General features: G+C 44.1%; 1 protein-coding gene across 3 annotated transcripts in view; it reads right to left on the bottom strand.

Annotated features, from left to right (window-relative positions):
- Nucleotides 1-2771, bottom strand: part of MGAT4A (alpha-1,3-mannosyl-glycoprotein 4-beta-N-acetylglucosaminyltransferase A) — a 117080-nt gene extending 114309 nt beyond the window's left edge. Inside the window, exons 1-2 of one of the 3 annotated variants that reach the window (XM_081484535.1) lie at nt 2591-2771; nt 1427-1517 (exon numbers count right to left, since the gene is read on the bottom strand). The gene's annotated coding sequence lies outside the window, so the exon portion shown is untranslated. The remainder of the gene's footprint in view (nt 1-1426; nt 1518-2590) is intronic. The other 2 variants (XR_014051894.1, XM_081484534.1) reach the window with 2 other exon arrangements.
- Nucleotides 2772-15657: the final 12886 nt, after the last annotated feature.

Here is a 15657-nt window from a genome sequence, read left to right as displayed (position 1 = left end):
GCAAAATTCACAGGAAACTTCAAAGTTTCAACTTAAAACCTGAATGAATTTCTCACTTCCTGTACCCTGGGCTGGGCCCTCTTCTCCCCTACTCACACCCAAGCAGCCTGTGAACCCTCCTTGACCAGCAGCTTTGTAGTACTGATGTAATACCCTAGAGGCACTGAACTTTTCTACTTCCTTGCTTCCCCTTACGCTCTGCAATCAAGAATTCCCAAAGATACTCTCGCGTTCAAGTTATGATTATTTTCTAAAACCAAAGTTATTCACCTAACATACCCATGTCAACAGTCTTCATGGTGAAATCCCAGAATTTCAACTCAATTCCGTAAGTGCCTAATATACTGTCTGATTAACATATCAATAGGCACTCAAGGGACTTCCCTGGGGGTCCAGTGGCTGACTCTGCTCCCAACGCAGGGGGCCAGGGTTTGATCCCTGGTCAGGGAACAAGATCCCACATGCTGTAACTAAGACTCAGCACAGCCAGATTAAAAAAAGCACTCGATAATGATTCTGATAATAAAAAAATGAAGGGCTAACTCAGTGAATTATGTAACTTGGAATTTTAATTTTTTCATGGCATTATATGAAGATGCATATAACTTTCTGTTGCTATAGCCCTACCTGAGCCCCACTTTACTTCAAAAAAGTACTGTCCTGATAAGAGATCCAGAAGTATACAGATTATTAGAATAAACATTCAATCAGTAATCACAGGGAAGGGGAAGTGAAGAAGTAGAAAATGAAGGAATTTTGAAACACAGTTTTATTAAATACAAATAAATCCCGTAAGATGAAAGTCAGTATAAACGGGTAGAGAGACAAGTAAAAGTGAATGAACTCTATAATGAAAGTAGATTATAGATACAGTATTGGTAACATGAAAAACATAAGGAATATTAAATATTGGATCCAGGAAGTTATTCATCTCTGGTTCGAAGAAAATGCTTATAATGAACTCTACCAACAAATAGGACCTGAAATTCAGCAAGAGAAATACAAGAGCATTTTACTCAGAATATTGTCATACATTTTAAATCAGAGTTTCCACACTAATGAAATTCAGTTACACCATAAAAGAGCAAAACCAGTGATCCCTATGCTCTCAAATCAGGAGAGGTAGTTCAGACAGCCAAGAGCCCTCTGGGTTGACTGACTACCTAAGGCAGGAGAAGTGACCCATATTTGTTGTCAGCGTCCACACTCACAAAAATTTCAATCTAACACCTTGACGCTCTCTGAGATTATCACTTAACACATCGAAATCCTCAACAACAAAAAGGCAGAGGCTAAAGTTACTGGTCATCTTCTTCATCCTGACAAAGATGTTTGGAACTTTCAACTCCAGATCTCAGACTGGAAAAAATCTGTTTTATTAAGTCTTTTAAGGGCTGCAGTCCTATGTTATTATTAGATACATAACCTTTGATTTCAAAGTGTTCTCCGAAATAGTATGTTCCATGGCGAAAAATGCTTGACATGATTTCACTGCCACTCCAGACAGAACAGGGTGCCTGAAGGAAAGGCACCCTCATGAATACCATGATGCAAGCCCTGTAACTTTATTCATCGCGGTTTTGTTAAAATTCATTGGTTTTATATTTATAATAGGATTTCTATTTTTCCTTAATACAGCTTACATAACTTCATCGTCCTGTGCGTTTTCAGATTTACACGGTGCGGGCTAAAGAAACCTTTGTTAGAATAACCTGTTAATGACAGTGTTGTTTTTTAACATTCAGAAAAAGAAACATAAACCATTAAACGCATATTATTTACTTCTAAATTTAGCTTCTAAATTCAAACGAACGACGTTGCCATTTTCTTTGGCCAGAAGTCGTCCGACAGCAAAAGCACAATAGCAAAATATATGGAGAGCACTGAAAACAGACACTGCGCCTGCTTCTATTTCGCAATCCGGATTGTAAGCAAAGAACGGGCTCCAGAGAAACACTCGCTGCGAGAAATAAAAAGCGGGCGCGCGAGTGGTCTGACTGCCAGCTCATAAAGCACGCCGTCCCGCTGTCACCTGGCGGTACCCTCAGTGGAATCACCTGGCCCCGACCCGAGGATCCCACTCGCAGCTTCCTCGATAGCGGGGAACTGAGGCCTGGGGATGGAGGTGCGCTTACACATAGGACCCGCAGGTCTTGACTTTGTAGGAAAATTCGCCAGAACAGTGAACGCCTCGGGAACAACCCCGGCCCGCGTCGCCCCCGCCCCACCTGCCCCGCGGCCCTGGGACGCCGCCGACTCCGGGACGGGCGTGAGCCCCGGGGCAGTCCCGCGAGCAACTCGGCCTCACCCCCCAAACACCCACTTTCCTTCACTTTGCCCCAAAGTCGGCGAGCCCCGCCGCGCCACGGAGCACCGAAAGCGCACCAGACGCCCGGCCGGCCACCGAGAGAGCGCGCGGCACGGAGGGGCTGCGGCGGCGGCAGAGCGAGGCTGACGGCGCTCCCAGGGTAGCTCGGCCCGCGCCCGCCCCCGCCCCCGAGGCCCAGCCCGCCCGCGCCCCGAGACGGCCCCGCAGCAGCCGGAGGCGCACGAGCTCCGGGCCCGGCCGCGGCGCCTGCGGCTCCGTTACCAGCAGGTGGATCTCCCGCGACCCGGCGCCGCCCCTCCATCCCGCGCCCTCCGCGCAGCCGCCCTGCGCCCCCCTCGAAGCTGCCCGCACGCCGCCGCCGCGAACCCCTCACCCGCCGCCGGCGTACGAGTCCTGCCGCGGCCGCCGACGAGCCGCCACCGAGCAGCCGCCGGGTGCCCCCGCCTCCCCGCGCGGCTCCGCCCCGCCGCCGGAGCGCCGCGGCCCCCGCGCTCGGCCCCGCCCGGGACCCCGCCAGCCATTGGCCGCCTGTGCCGTCCCCCGGGCGCCCCCGCGCGGCCCAGCCGCCGGCCGGAGGCCCGCCCGGTTGTCATTTAGGGGCGCCGCCTCGCAGCCTGTACCGTTCTCGTGAGATCTCCCCGCTTCACTCGCTGTCACCGCTGGGTCTAGACCCGCGTCTGGGTCTCCGGCCCGGGCTTTGAGCGCTCGGCGGCGCCGGGCCGCCACATCTGGCTTTAATCCTCTCGGGCGTGTGCGCGGAGGCCGCTCAGGCTGCCAACAAAAGGCCCCGGGGAGCCCCCGGCCTCCGCCTGGCGCGCCACCCGACCACCCGGGCTGCCGCGGCCTCAGCGCCTTCCCCCAACTGCGGTCCGCAACCGCCGTATCCCCCTGGGCAGCATTCCTGGTGACAGGTCCCTGGCCAGCTCCCGCCCTAATCCAGCAAGAGCTTCCGAGGCTCCGCGGGTCCAGGCGCCTCACCCACTGTCTCTGGCCCTCGCGACATCCCAACTAATGGGCATCGTTATCCTCAGTTTACCGACCAAGAGACCAGGACTAGCTTTAGCAACTAGCAAGAAGATAAAGAAAGTACGGTTTAAATGCAGATCATTTGAGTGCTGCTGCTGCTGCTGCTAAGTCGCTTCAGTCGTGTCCGACTCTGTGCGACCCTATAGACGGCAGCCCACCAGGCTCCGCCATCCCTAGGATTCTCCAGGCAAGAATACTGGAGTGGGTTGCCATTTCCTTCTCCAGTGCATGAAAGGGAAAAGTTAAAGTGAAGTCGCTCAGTCGTGTCCGATTCTTAGCGACCCCATGGACTGTAGCCTACCAGGCTCCTCCGTCCATGGGATTTTCCAGGCAAGAGTACCGGAGTGGGGTGCCATTGCCTTCTCCGATTTGAGTGCTAAAGCTTCTGATTTTTCCACTACACCACGCTGTCCTGTCCCTTTCTCACAAGCTCCATGTCCTAATCTATCACCATTTCTGTAAAGTTGGAGGTTAACTTGAAAACCAAGTACATAATTAGCTATTGAGAGGTCTGAGTGGCCTGCCTAAAGTTTTTCTTAGTATCCTTTGCTACTAGGACTTGGGTTAGTAACTGGCTTGAGGGCCAGATTTCCTGTAATCTATGACAAAGACAATGCCTAGTAGCAAGCTGGCAAAAATTTCATGACCAGATGTAAGTAATAAAGGCTGAAACCTACTCGGATACAACCTTTGATACATTGTTTGATATATCTTGCCTGATATATCTCTTGGGAATGGAAAGCCCAAAGCCTTGTTGTACAATGCTCAATGACAGGCAATTTCCATGCAGAAGAAAGCACTAGCATTTAACAAAGCCATGTCCACAAGACTGGCCAAAAGATTAAATAGCCCAGGGAGCTCCCCATTCTATGGGAAGGAAACTGGAGGCTCTGAGAGATTAATAGTACAAATAATAATACAAGACAAGACTTCCCCAGTGATCCAATGGTTAAGAATCCACCTGCCAATGGAAGGGACACAGGTTCAATCCCTGATCTGGAAACTAAGATCCCACATGCTGCAGGGCAACTAAGCCCATGTGCCAAAACTACTGAGCCCCAGTGCCGCAGCTACTGAAGCCCACTTGTCTAGAGCCCTGTGCTCTGCAACAAGAGAAGCCACTGCAATAAGAAGCCCCAGCACTGCAACTAGAGAAAGCCCGTGGGCAGCAACAAAGACCCAGCATAGGCAAAAATAAATAAATAACACAATACAAACCGATACAAACAGTGATGTAGGCACTAGTAAGTGATCCAACCAGAACTCAAACCCAGATCTGTTTGACTGGGTTTGAGTCCCTGCAGCCTTCCTGTACCCCTCTGTTTATATTTTCAGCAGCTGACAAAATCTTGTTGAGTGGATGAATATTAAAAAGATACATATCTCTCCACTTTTTCCATTTTTTTTCCCCTCAGGAAGGAAATGAAAGCATTCAGAAACATTCTAGAAGCAGAGGCATATGTCAGAGAGAAAGGACAGCTGCAAAGGACAAGCTTCAACGATGGACTCAGTGGGCTTATCCAGGAAGACAGCAGAATTCCCCCTGGACAAAGGTCAGTGGAGAACTGACATCAAAAGACAAAAAGCAGGACAAACAGAACTGCCTTCCTTTGGGGCCCTTCTTGATAGCTTATTGCCACTCCATCTGGCAGGAGAAAGACAGGTTTCGGGAGAAATCTGATGTTACAGTTAAACTTGTCATAAACCAATCACTTTTAGCTCCACAAAGTCTGGATTTCAATTTGTTGTCCTAAGAAACGAGAACATCACAGGATATATGCCAAGGTATGGGTTAGAATGGATTTGTCATCCACCTTCACTTTGCAGTGGATGTGACTAGTGATAGACGCAAAGTCCGATGCTGTAAAGAACAATATTGCATAGGAACCTGGAATGTTAGGTCCATGAATCAAGGCAAATTGGAAGTGGTCAAACAGGAGATGGCAAGAGTGAACGTCGACATTCTAGGAATCAGCGAACTAAGATGGACTGGAATGGGTGAATTTAACTCAGATGACCATTATATCTACTCCTGTGGGCAAGAATCCCTTAGAAGAAATGGAGTAGCCATCATGGTCAACAAAAGAGTCCAAAATGCAGTACTTGGATGCAATCTCAAAAACGATAGAATGATCTCTGTTCGTTTCCAAGGCAAATCATTCAATATTACGGTAATCCAAGTCTATGCCCCGACCAGTAACACCAAAGAAGCTGAAGCTGAACGGTTCTATGAAGACCTACAAGACCTTCTAGAACTAACACCCAAAAAAAATGTCCTTTTCATTATAGGGGACTGGAACGCAAAAGTAGGAAGTCAAGAAACACCTGGCATAACAGGCAAGTTTGGCCTTGGAATACAGAATGAAGCAGGGCAAAGGCTAATAGAGTTTTGCCACAAGAACGCACTGGTAATAGCAAACACCCTATTCCAACAACACAAGAGAAGACTTTACACATGGACATCACCAGATGGTCAACACCAAAATCAGATTGATTATATTCTTTGCAGCCAAAGATGGAGAAGCTCTATACAGTCAGCAAAAACAAGACCAGGAGCAGACTTTGGCTCAGATCATGAACTGCTTATTGCCAAATTCAGACTTAAATTGGAGAAAGTAGGGAAAACCACTAGTCCATTCAGGTATGACCTAGATCAAATCCCTTATGAGTATACAGTGGAAGTGACAAATAGATTTAAGGGACTAGACCTGATAGACAGAGTGCCTGATGAACTATGGACAGAGGTTCATGACATTGTACAGGAGACAGGGATCAAGAAAATCCCCATGGAAAAGTAATGCAAAAAAGCAAAATGGCTGTCTGAGGAGGCCTTACAGATAGCTGGGAAGAGAAGAGAAGCGAAAAGCAAAGGAGAAAAGGAAAGATATTCCCATCTGAATGCAGAGTTCCAAAGAATAGCAAGGAAAGATAAGAAAGCCTTCCTCAGCGATCAGCACAAAGAAATAGAGGAAAACAACAGATTGGGAAAGACTAGAGATCTCTTCGGAGAAGGCAATGGCACCCCACTCCAGTACTCTTGCCTGGAAAATCCCATGGACGGAGGAGTCTGGTAGGCTACAGTCCATGGGGTCGATAAGAGTCGGACACGACTGAGCGACTTCACTTTCACTTTTCACTCTCATGCATTGGAGAAGGAAATGGCAACCCACTCCAGTATTCTTGCCTGGAGAATCCTAGGGACGGCGGAGCCTGGTGAGCTGCCATCTATGGGGTCGCACAGAGTCGGACACGACTGAAGCGACTTAGCATAGCATAGCATAGCATAGCATAGCATAGCATAGCATAGCATAGAGATCTCTTCAAGAAAATCAGAGATACCAAGGGAACATTTCATGCAAAGATAGGCTCGATAAAGGACAGAAATGGTATGGACCTAACAGAAGCAGAAGATATTAAGAAGAGGTGGCAAGAATACACAGAAGAACTGTACAAAAAAGATCTTCACGACCCAGATAATCACAATGGTGTGATCACTCACCTAGAGCCAGACATCCTGGAATGTGAAGTCAAGTGGGCCTTAGAAAGCATCACTACGAACAAAGCTAGTGGAGGTGATGGAATTCCAGTTGAGCTGTTTCAAATCCTCAAAGGTGATGCTGTGAAAGTGCTGCAGTCGATATGCCAGCAAATTTGGAAAACTCAGCAGTGGCCACAGGACTGGAAGAGGTCAGTTTTCGTTCCAATCCCAAAGAAAGGCAATGCCAAAGAATGCTCAAACTACCGCACAATTGCACTCATCTCACATGCTAGTAAAGTAATGCTCAAAATTCTCCAAGCCAGGCTTCAGCAATACGTGAGCCGTGAACTTCCAGATGTTCAAGCTGGTTTTAGAAAAGGCAGAGGAACCAGAGATCAAATTGCCAATATCCACTGGATCATCGAAAAAGCAAGAGAGTTCCAGAAAAACATCTATTTCTGCTTTATTGACTATGCCAAAGCCTTTGACTGTGTGGATCACAATAAACTGTGGAAAATTCTGAAAGAGATGGGAATACCAGACCATCTGACCTGTCTCTTGAGAAACCTGTATGCAGGTCAGGAAGCAACGGTTAGAACCGGACATGGAACAACAGACTGGTTCCAAATAGGAAAAGGAGTACGTCAAGGCTATATATTGTCACCCTGCTTATTTAACTTATATGCAGAGTACATCATGAGAAACGCTGGGCTGGAAGAAGCAAAAGCTAGAATCAAGATTGCCGGGAGAAATATCAATAACCTCAGATATGCAAATGACACCACCCTTATGGCAGAAAGTGAAGAAGAACTAAAGAGCCTCTTGATGAAGGTGAAAGAGGAGAGTGAAAAAGTTGGCTTAAAGCTCAACGTTCAGAAAACTAAGATCATGGCATCTGGTCCCATCACTTCATGGCAAATAGATGGGGAAACAGTGGAAACAGTGTCACACTTTATTTTTGGGGGCTCCAGAATCACTGCTGATGGTGATTGCAGCCATGAAATTAAAAGACGCTTACTCCTAGGAAGGAAGGTTATGGCCAACCTAGATAGCATATTTAAAAGCAGAGACATTACTTTGCCAACAAAAGTCCATCTAGTCAAGGCTATGGTTTTTCCAGTGGTCATGTATGGATGTGAGAGTTGGACGGTCAAGAAAGCTGAGCACCGCAGAATTGATGCTTTTGTACTGTGGTGTTGGAGAAGATTCTTGAGAGTCTCTTGGACTGCAAGGAGATCCAATCAATCTATCCTAAAGGAGATCAATCCTGGGTGTTCATTGGAAGGACTGATGTTGAAGCTGAAACTCCAATACTTTGGCCACCTCATGCGAAGGGTTGACTCATTGGAAAAGACTCTAATGCTGGGTAGGATTGGGGGCGGGAGGAGAAGGGGATGACAGAGGATGAGATGGTTGGATGGCATCACCAACTCGATGGATATGGGTTTGGGTGGACTCCGGGAGTTGGTGATGGACAGAGAGGCCTGGTGTGCTGCGATTCATGGGGTCGCAAAGAGTCAGACACGACTGAGCGACTGAACTGAACTGAACTCACTTTGCAGAGTACGTGATTCTGGATTTTCCAATCACTCCTGTCCCTGGTGGCTCAGATGGTAAAGAATCTGGCTGCAATGTGGGAGACCCAGGTTCAGCCCCTGGGTTGGGAAGATCCCCTGGAGAAGGGAATGGCTACCTACTCCAGTATTCTTGCCTGGGGAAATCTCATGGACCGAGGATGGTCTACAGGGCCACAAAGAGTCAGACACGACTAAGCAACGAACTCCACTTTCACACAAACTCCACTGAGTCTCATCTAGTTCTTTTCTTCATCTTTTCTGCAAAGATTCTTTTTTTTTTTTTTTAAGATGTTTTCTATGTGGACCATTTTTAAAGTCTTTACTGAATTTGGTACAATATTTTTCCCTTTTTATGTTTTGGTTTTTGGGTCCCGAGGCATGTGGGACCTTAGTTCCCCGACCAGTGATTGAACCAGATCACCCTGCTTTGGAAGTCGAAGTCTTAACCCCTGGACTACCGCCAAGTCCCTGTGATACTTCACTAGTTCCATTATCCTGCAGCTTCTCTTTTTGCCTTCTCCTGGCCTTTAAGGCCACACAATCAGTGGAAGCTGGGGAGGTATCCAGGCTAAAAGTTCTGCCTGGGACATACTTAAAGTAATGAAAGAGAATAACCTACAACCCAGATACTGTACCCAGCAAGGATCTCATTCAGATATGAAGGAGAATTCAAAAGCTTTACAGACAAGCAAAAGCTGAGAGAATTCAGCACCACCAGACCAGCTCGTCAACAAATGCTAAAGGATCTTCTCTAGACAGGAAACACAGAAAGGGTGTATAAACATGAACTCAAAACAGCATAGTAAATGGCAAAGGGACCATACTTATCAATAATTACCTTAAATGTAAATAGGTTGAATGCCCCAACCAAAAGACAAAGACTGGCTGAATGGATACAAAAACAAGACTCCTATATATGCTGTCTACAAGAGACCTACCTCAAAACAAGGGTTACATACAGACTGAAAGTAAAAGGCTGGAAAAAAATATTTCACTCAAATGGAGACCAAAAGAAAGCAGGAGTCGCAATACTCATTTCAGATAAAACAGACTTTAAAATAAAGGCTGTGAAAAGAGACAAAGAAGGACACTACATAATGATCAAAGGATCACTCCAAGAAGAAGATATAACAATTATAAATAAATATGAACCCAACATAGGAACACCACAATATGTAAGGCAAATGCTAACAAATATGAAAGGGGAAATTAACAATAAAACAATAATAGTGGGAGACTTTAATACCCCACTCACACCTATGGATAGATCAACTAAACAGAAAATTAACAAGGAAACACAAACTTTAAATAATACAATAGACCAGCTAGATTTAATTGATATCTACAGGACATTTCACCCCAAAACAATCAATTTCACCTTTTTCTCAAGTGCACACGGAACCTTCTCCAGGACAGATCACATCTTGGGCCATAAATCTAGCCTTGGTAAATTCAAAAAAATTAAAATCATTCCAATCATCTTCTCTGACCACAATGCAGTAAGATTAGATCTCAATTACAGGAAAAAAACTATTAGAAATTCCAACATAAGGAGGCTAAACAACACGCTTCTGAATAACCAACAAATCACAGAAGAAATCAAAAAAGAAATCAAAATATGCATAGAAACGAATGAAAATGAAAGCACAACAACCCAAAAACCTATGGGACACTGTAAAAGCAGTGCTAAGGGGAAGGTTCATAGCAATACAGGCGTACCTCAAGAAACAAGAAAAAAATCAAATAAATAACCTAACTCTACACCTAAAGCAACTAGAGAAGGAAGAAATGAAGAAACCCAGAGTTAGTGGAAGGAAACAAATCTTAAAAATTAGGGCACAAATAAATGCAAACGAAACAAAAGAGACCATAGCAAAAATCAACAAAACTGCTGCTGCTGCTGCTGCTAAGTCGCTTCAGTAGTGTCCGACTCTGTGCGACCCCACAGACTGCAGCCCACCAAGCTCCACCGTCCCTGGGATTCTCCAGGCAAGAATACTGGAGTGGGTTGCCATTTCCTTCTTCAGTGCACAAAAGGGAAAAGTGAAAGTGAAGTCACTCAGTCGTGTCCGACTCTTAGCGACCCCATGGACTGTAGCCTACCAGGCTCCTCTGTCCATGGGATTTTCCAGGCAAGAGTACTGGAGTGGGGTGTCATTGCCTTCTCTGTCAACAAAACTAAACGCTGGTTTTTTGACAAGATAAACAAAATTGACAAACTGTTAGCCAGACTCATCAAGAAACAAAGGGAGAAGAATCAAATCAACAAAATTGGAAATGAAAATGGAGAGATCAGAACAGACTACACAGAAATACAAAGGATAATAAGAGACTACTAACAGCTATATGCCAATAAAATGGACAACTTGGAAGAAATGGACAAATTCTTAGAAATGTATAACTTTCCAAAACTGCACCAGGAAGAAATAGAAGATCTTAACAGACCCATCACAAGCACGGAAATCAAAACTGTAATCAGAAATCTTCCAGCAAACAAAAGCCCAGGACCAGATGGCTTCACAGCTGAATTCTACTAAAAATTTAGAGAAGAGCTAACACCTATCTTACCCAAACTCTTCCAGAAAATTGCAGAAGGTAAACTTCCAAACTCATCCTATGAGGCCACCATCACCCTAATTCCAAAACCAGACAGAAATGCCACAAAATAAGAAAACTACAGGCCAATATGACTGATGAATTTAGATGAAAAAATCCTTAATAAAATTATAGCAAACAGAATCTAACAACATATTAAAAAGATCATACATCATGACCAAGTGGGCTTTATCCCAGAAATGCAAGGATTCTTTAATATCCACAAATCAATGTAATGCATCACATTAACAAATTGAAAGATACAAACAATATGATTTTCTCAATAGATGCAGAAAAAGCCTTAGACAAAATTCAACATCCATTTATGATAAAAACCCTCCAGAAAGCAGGAATAGAAGGAACATACCTCAACATGATAAAAGCTATATATGACAAACCCACAGCAAACATTATCCTCAATGGTGAAAAATTGAAAGCAGTTTCCCTAATGTCAGGAACAAGGCAAGGGTGCCCACACTCACCACTACTATTCAACATAGTTTTGGAAGTTTTGGCCACAGCAATCAGAGCAGAAAAAGAAATAAAAGGAGTCCTGATAGGAAAAGAAGAAGTAAAACTCTCACTGTTTGCAGATGACATGATCCTCTACATAGAAAACCCTAAAGATTCTACCAGAAAATTACTAGAGCTAATCAATGAATATAGTCAAGTTGCAGGATATAAAATTAACACACAGAAATCCCTTGCATTCCTATACTCCAATAATGAGAAAACAGAAAGAGAAATTAAGGAAACAATACCATTCACCATTGCAACAAAAAGAATAAAATACTTAGGAATATATCTACCTAAAGAAACAAACGACTTATATATAGAAAACTATAAAACACTGATGAAAGAAATCAGAGAGAACACAAATAGATGGAGAAATATACCGTGTTCATGGATTGGAAGAATTAATACAGTGAAAATAAGTATAGTACCCAAAGCAATCTATAGATTCAATGCAATCCCTATCAAGCTACCAAAGGTATTTTTCACAGAACTAGAACAAAGAATTTCACAATTTGTATGGAAATATAAAAAACCTCGAATAGCCAAAGCAATCTTGAGAAAGAAGAATGGAACTGAAGGAATCAACCTGCCTGACTTCAGGCTCTACTACAAAGCCACAGTTATCAAGACAGTATGGTGCTGGCACAAAGACAGAAATATAGATCAATGGAACAAAATAAAAAGCCCAGAGATAAATCCACGCACCTATGGACACCTTATCTTCGACAAAGGAGGAAAGAATATACAATGGAGAAAAGACAATCTCTTTAACAAGTGGTGCTGGGAAAACTGGTCAACCACTTGTAAAAGAATGAAACCAGAACACTTTCTAACACCATACACAAAAATAAACTCAAAATGGATTAAAAATCTCAATGTAAGACCAGAAACTATAAAACTCCTAGAGGAAAACATAGGCAAAACACTCTCCGACATAAATCACAGCAGGATCCTCCATGACACATCTCCCAGAATATTGGAAATAAAAGCAAAAATAAACAAATGGGACCTAATTAAACTTAAAAGCTTTTGCACAACAAAGGAAACTATAAGCAAGGTGAAAAGACAGCCTTCAGAATGGGAGAAAATAACAGCAAACAAAACAATGGACAGAGAATTAATCTCAAAAATATACAAGCAACTCCTGCAGCTCAATTCCATAAAAATAAATGACCCAATCAAAAAATGGGCCAAAGAACTAAACAGACATTTCTCCAAAGAAGACATACAGATGGCTAACAAACACATGAAAAGATGCTCAACATCACTCATTATTAGAGAAATGCAAATCAAAACCACAATGAGGTACCATTTCACACCCGTCAGAATGGCTGCTATCCAAACGTCCACAAGCAATAAATGCTGGAGAGGGTGTGGAGAAAAGGGAACCCTCTTACACTGTTGGTGGGAATGCAAACTAGTACAGCCACTATGGAGAACAGTGTGGAGATTCCTTAAAAAACTGGAAATAGATCTGCCATAGGACCCAGCAATCCCACTGCTGGGCATACACACCGAGGAAACCAGAATTGAAAGAGACACGTGTACCCCAATGTTCATCGCAGCACTGTTTATAATAGCCAGGCCATGGAAACAACCTAGATGTCCATTAACAGACGAATTGATAAGGAAGCCATGGTACATAGACACAATGGAATATTACTCAGCCATTAAAAATAATACATTTGAATCAATTCTATTGAGATGGATGAAACTGGAGCCCACTATACAGAGTGAAGTAAGCCAGAAGGAAAAACACCAATACAGTATACTAATGCATATATATGGAATTTGAAAGATGGTAATGATAACCCTATATGCGAGACAGAAAAAGAGACACAGATGCATAGAACAGTCTTATGGACTCTGTGGGAGAAGGTGAGGGTGGGACAATCTGAGAGAATGGCATTGAAACATGTATATTATCATATGTGAAACAGAACGCCAGTCCAGGTTCGATGCATGAGACAAATGCTCAGGGCTGGGGTAATGGGATGACCCTGAGGGATGGGATGGGGAGGGAAGTGGGAGGGGAGTTCAGGAAGGGGAACACATGTAAACCCATGGCTGATTCATGCCAATGTATGGCAAAAACCACTACAATATTGTAAAGTAATTAGCCCCCAACTAAAATAAATAAATAAATTAAAAAAAATAAATTAATGAAATCTCAAAAAAATAAAAAAGATAAATAAATAAAAGTTCTGCCTGTAACTTCACCATTCTACACTCTTGTCTCCAACCATACTGTGATGTGGTGGCTCTTCTGAGTTCCTCAGATGTGTGGAGCAGCTGGTGCCTACCAATAGGTGCTCCAGATTAGTAAGAGGTGAAAAGGGATTAGACCAAAAGACAGTGCCCGAAGCTCAGGTTACTGGGACAGAAGACAGACTGGGGCCCTGTATCAGATTCGCAGGGCGGGGAAAGCTTCCTGGAGGTGATATCTGACCTAAAAGCAGAGTACACACAGGAAGTTAATCTTTCATCACTTTGATGGTGAGTAGTTTTTGGTGGGGCTGTGCCTATAGCAATCAGCTTCTAAGATATCAAACACAGGATCTTAATTCTTTTCTGCTCCAGTCCCCTCCATGCATGAACAATAACACTTGCATCATTTTATGAGTGTTGATGAATGTTGTGATTCTGGTTTCTTGGCTACTGGCTCAAATGGGATCTTTTTTTTTTTTTTTTTTTTTTGCAATTGTAAAGCCTTCATGAGAATCACATTGGAGGCTCTTCTGGTTTTGTTTTGACTTTTTTGTAAATGGCTCATACAGAGGTGTAAAGACTCTGATAAAGACTTTACTTTTATAAAGACCCTGATGCCTGTAAACATTGAGGACAGGAGAAGAAGGGGGTGACAGAGGATGAAATGGTTGGATGGCATCACTGACTCAATGGACGAGTTTGAACAAGCTCCGGGAGATAGTGAAGGACAGGGAAGCCTGGCGTGCAGCAGTCCATGGGTCACAAAGAATCAGACACAACTAAGCGACTGAACAACATGTACAGGTGGCAGGAGCCCTCCCATTTTTCTTCATAAATTGTGTGTTTTATCCCTTTAGTCTAGAAGCTATAGGGGAACCAGGACCCGGCTGGGCAGTAAGTTTATTAACTCTTTCTTAGCCACAGAGTGTTTCAGACAGAGTGTACACAGTATTTCTGTTGTGTAATCAGACAGGGCACAAAAGGTCCAAGAAATTAATGGAAGAATTCAAACAGAACTAACCACCACATTTAATATTCAACTCTAGGTGGTCATTAAGGTTTATCCAGATGAAAGACAGCAGAGAGCTAGATTTAAAATTTTTTTTCATTTCTACACGTTCTCCCCACACCTTTGCTCATCTCTTTGTGAGAGACCCCCTGAATGATCCCTTTCCTGTTTGTCCACATTCACCCCCTCGGGGTAGATGTACCTATAAGGTTATTCAACAAAAGCCAGGCTGTGTGGCTATAGGATTGTGGAATTGTAAGCCCACGCCATACTGAACCGGCTTCCCAGGTGGCCCTAGTGGTAAAGAACTCACCTGCCAATGCAAGAGGCTTAAGAGATGTGGGTTCAATCCCTGGGTCAGGAAGATCCCCTGGAAGAGGGCATAGCAACTCACTCCAGTAGTCTTGCCTAGAGAATTCTATGGACAGAGGAGCCTGGCAGGCTACAGTCCATAGAGTCACAAAGAGTCAGACAAAACTGAAGCGACTTAGCACTCACACACACCATACTGAAGTGTTGTGGCCAGTGGTGTTTACATATGTGTACAGGGCACTGCAAAACAGTTTTTTCAAGAAAATCCCCAAACAAAAGGGAATCCAACCATCTTACTGGGAACTGGTGCCCTCAGCATGCCATGTGGCAGGAAGTTTAGAAGGCTTAGAGAGATCTCTCTTTCCTTCGAAGTGACTTGGCCACACCATTAAAGCTGACTCACCGGTTTCATTGTATTTGATGTATATTCCAAAGGTTAGATGGAAAAGAATTGTGTGCCAGAGGATTGCAGAGCCTTGGGGATTTTTTTCTTTTCTCACCCTTCCTCTGTGAATTTGGTACTTGGAAAAGATGCTGGATCAACAGCCCTGCATCTGAAATCTGTTCATACATGAAACCAATTTGAGCAGCTCAACTGTGCTCCTCC

Source organism: Giraffa tippelskirchi, chromosome 4, assembly GCF_054371585.1.
Source record: "Giraffa tippelskirchi isolate mGirTip1 chromosome 4, T2T-mGirTip1v1.2.pri, whole genome shotgun sequence".
NCBI lineage: Eukaryota > Metazoa > Chordata > Mammalia > Artiodactyla > Giraffidae > Giraffa > Giraffa tippelskirchi.
Note: the sequence above shows the minus strand (reverse complement) of the source record. Positions and strands in the feature narration are given on the sequence as shown.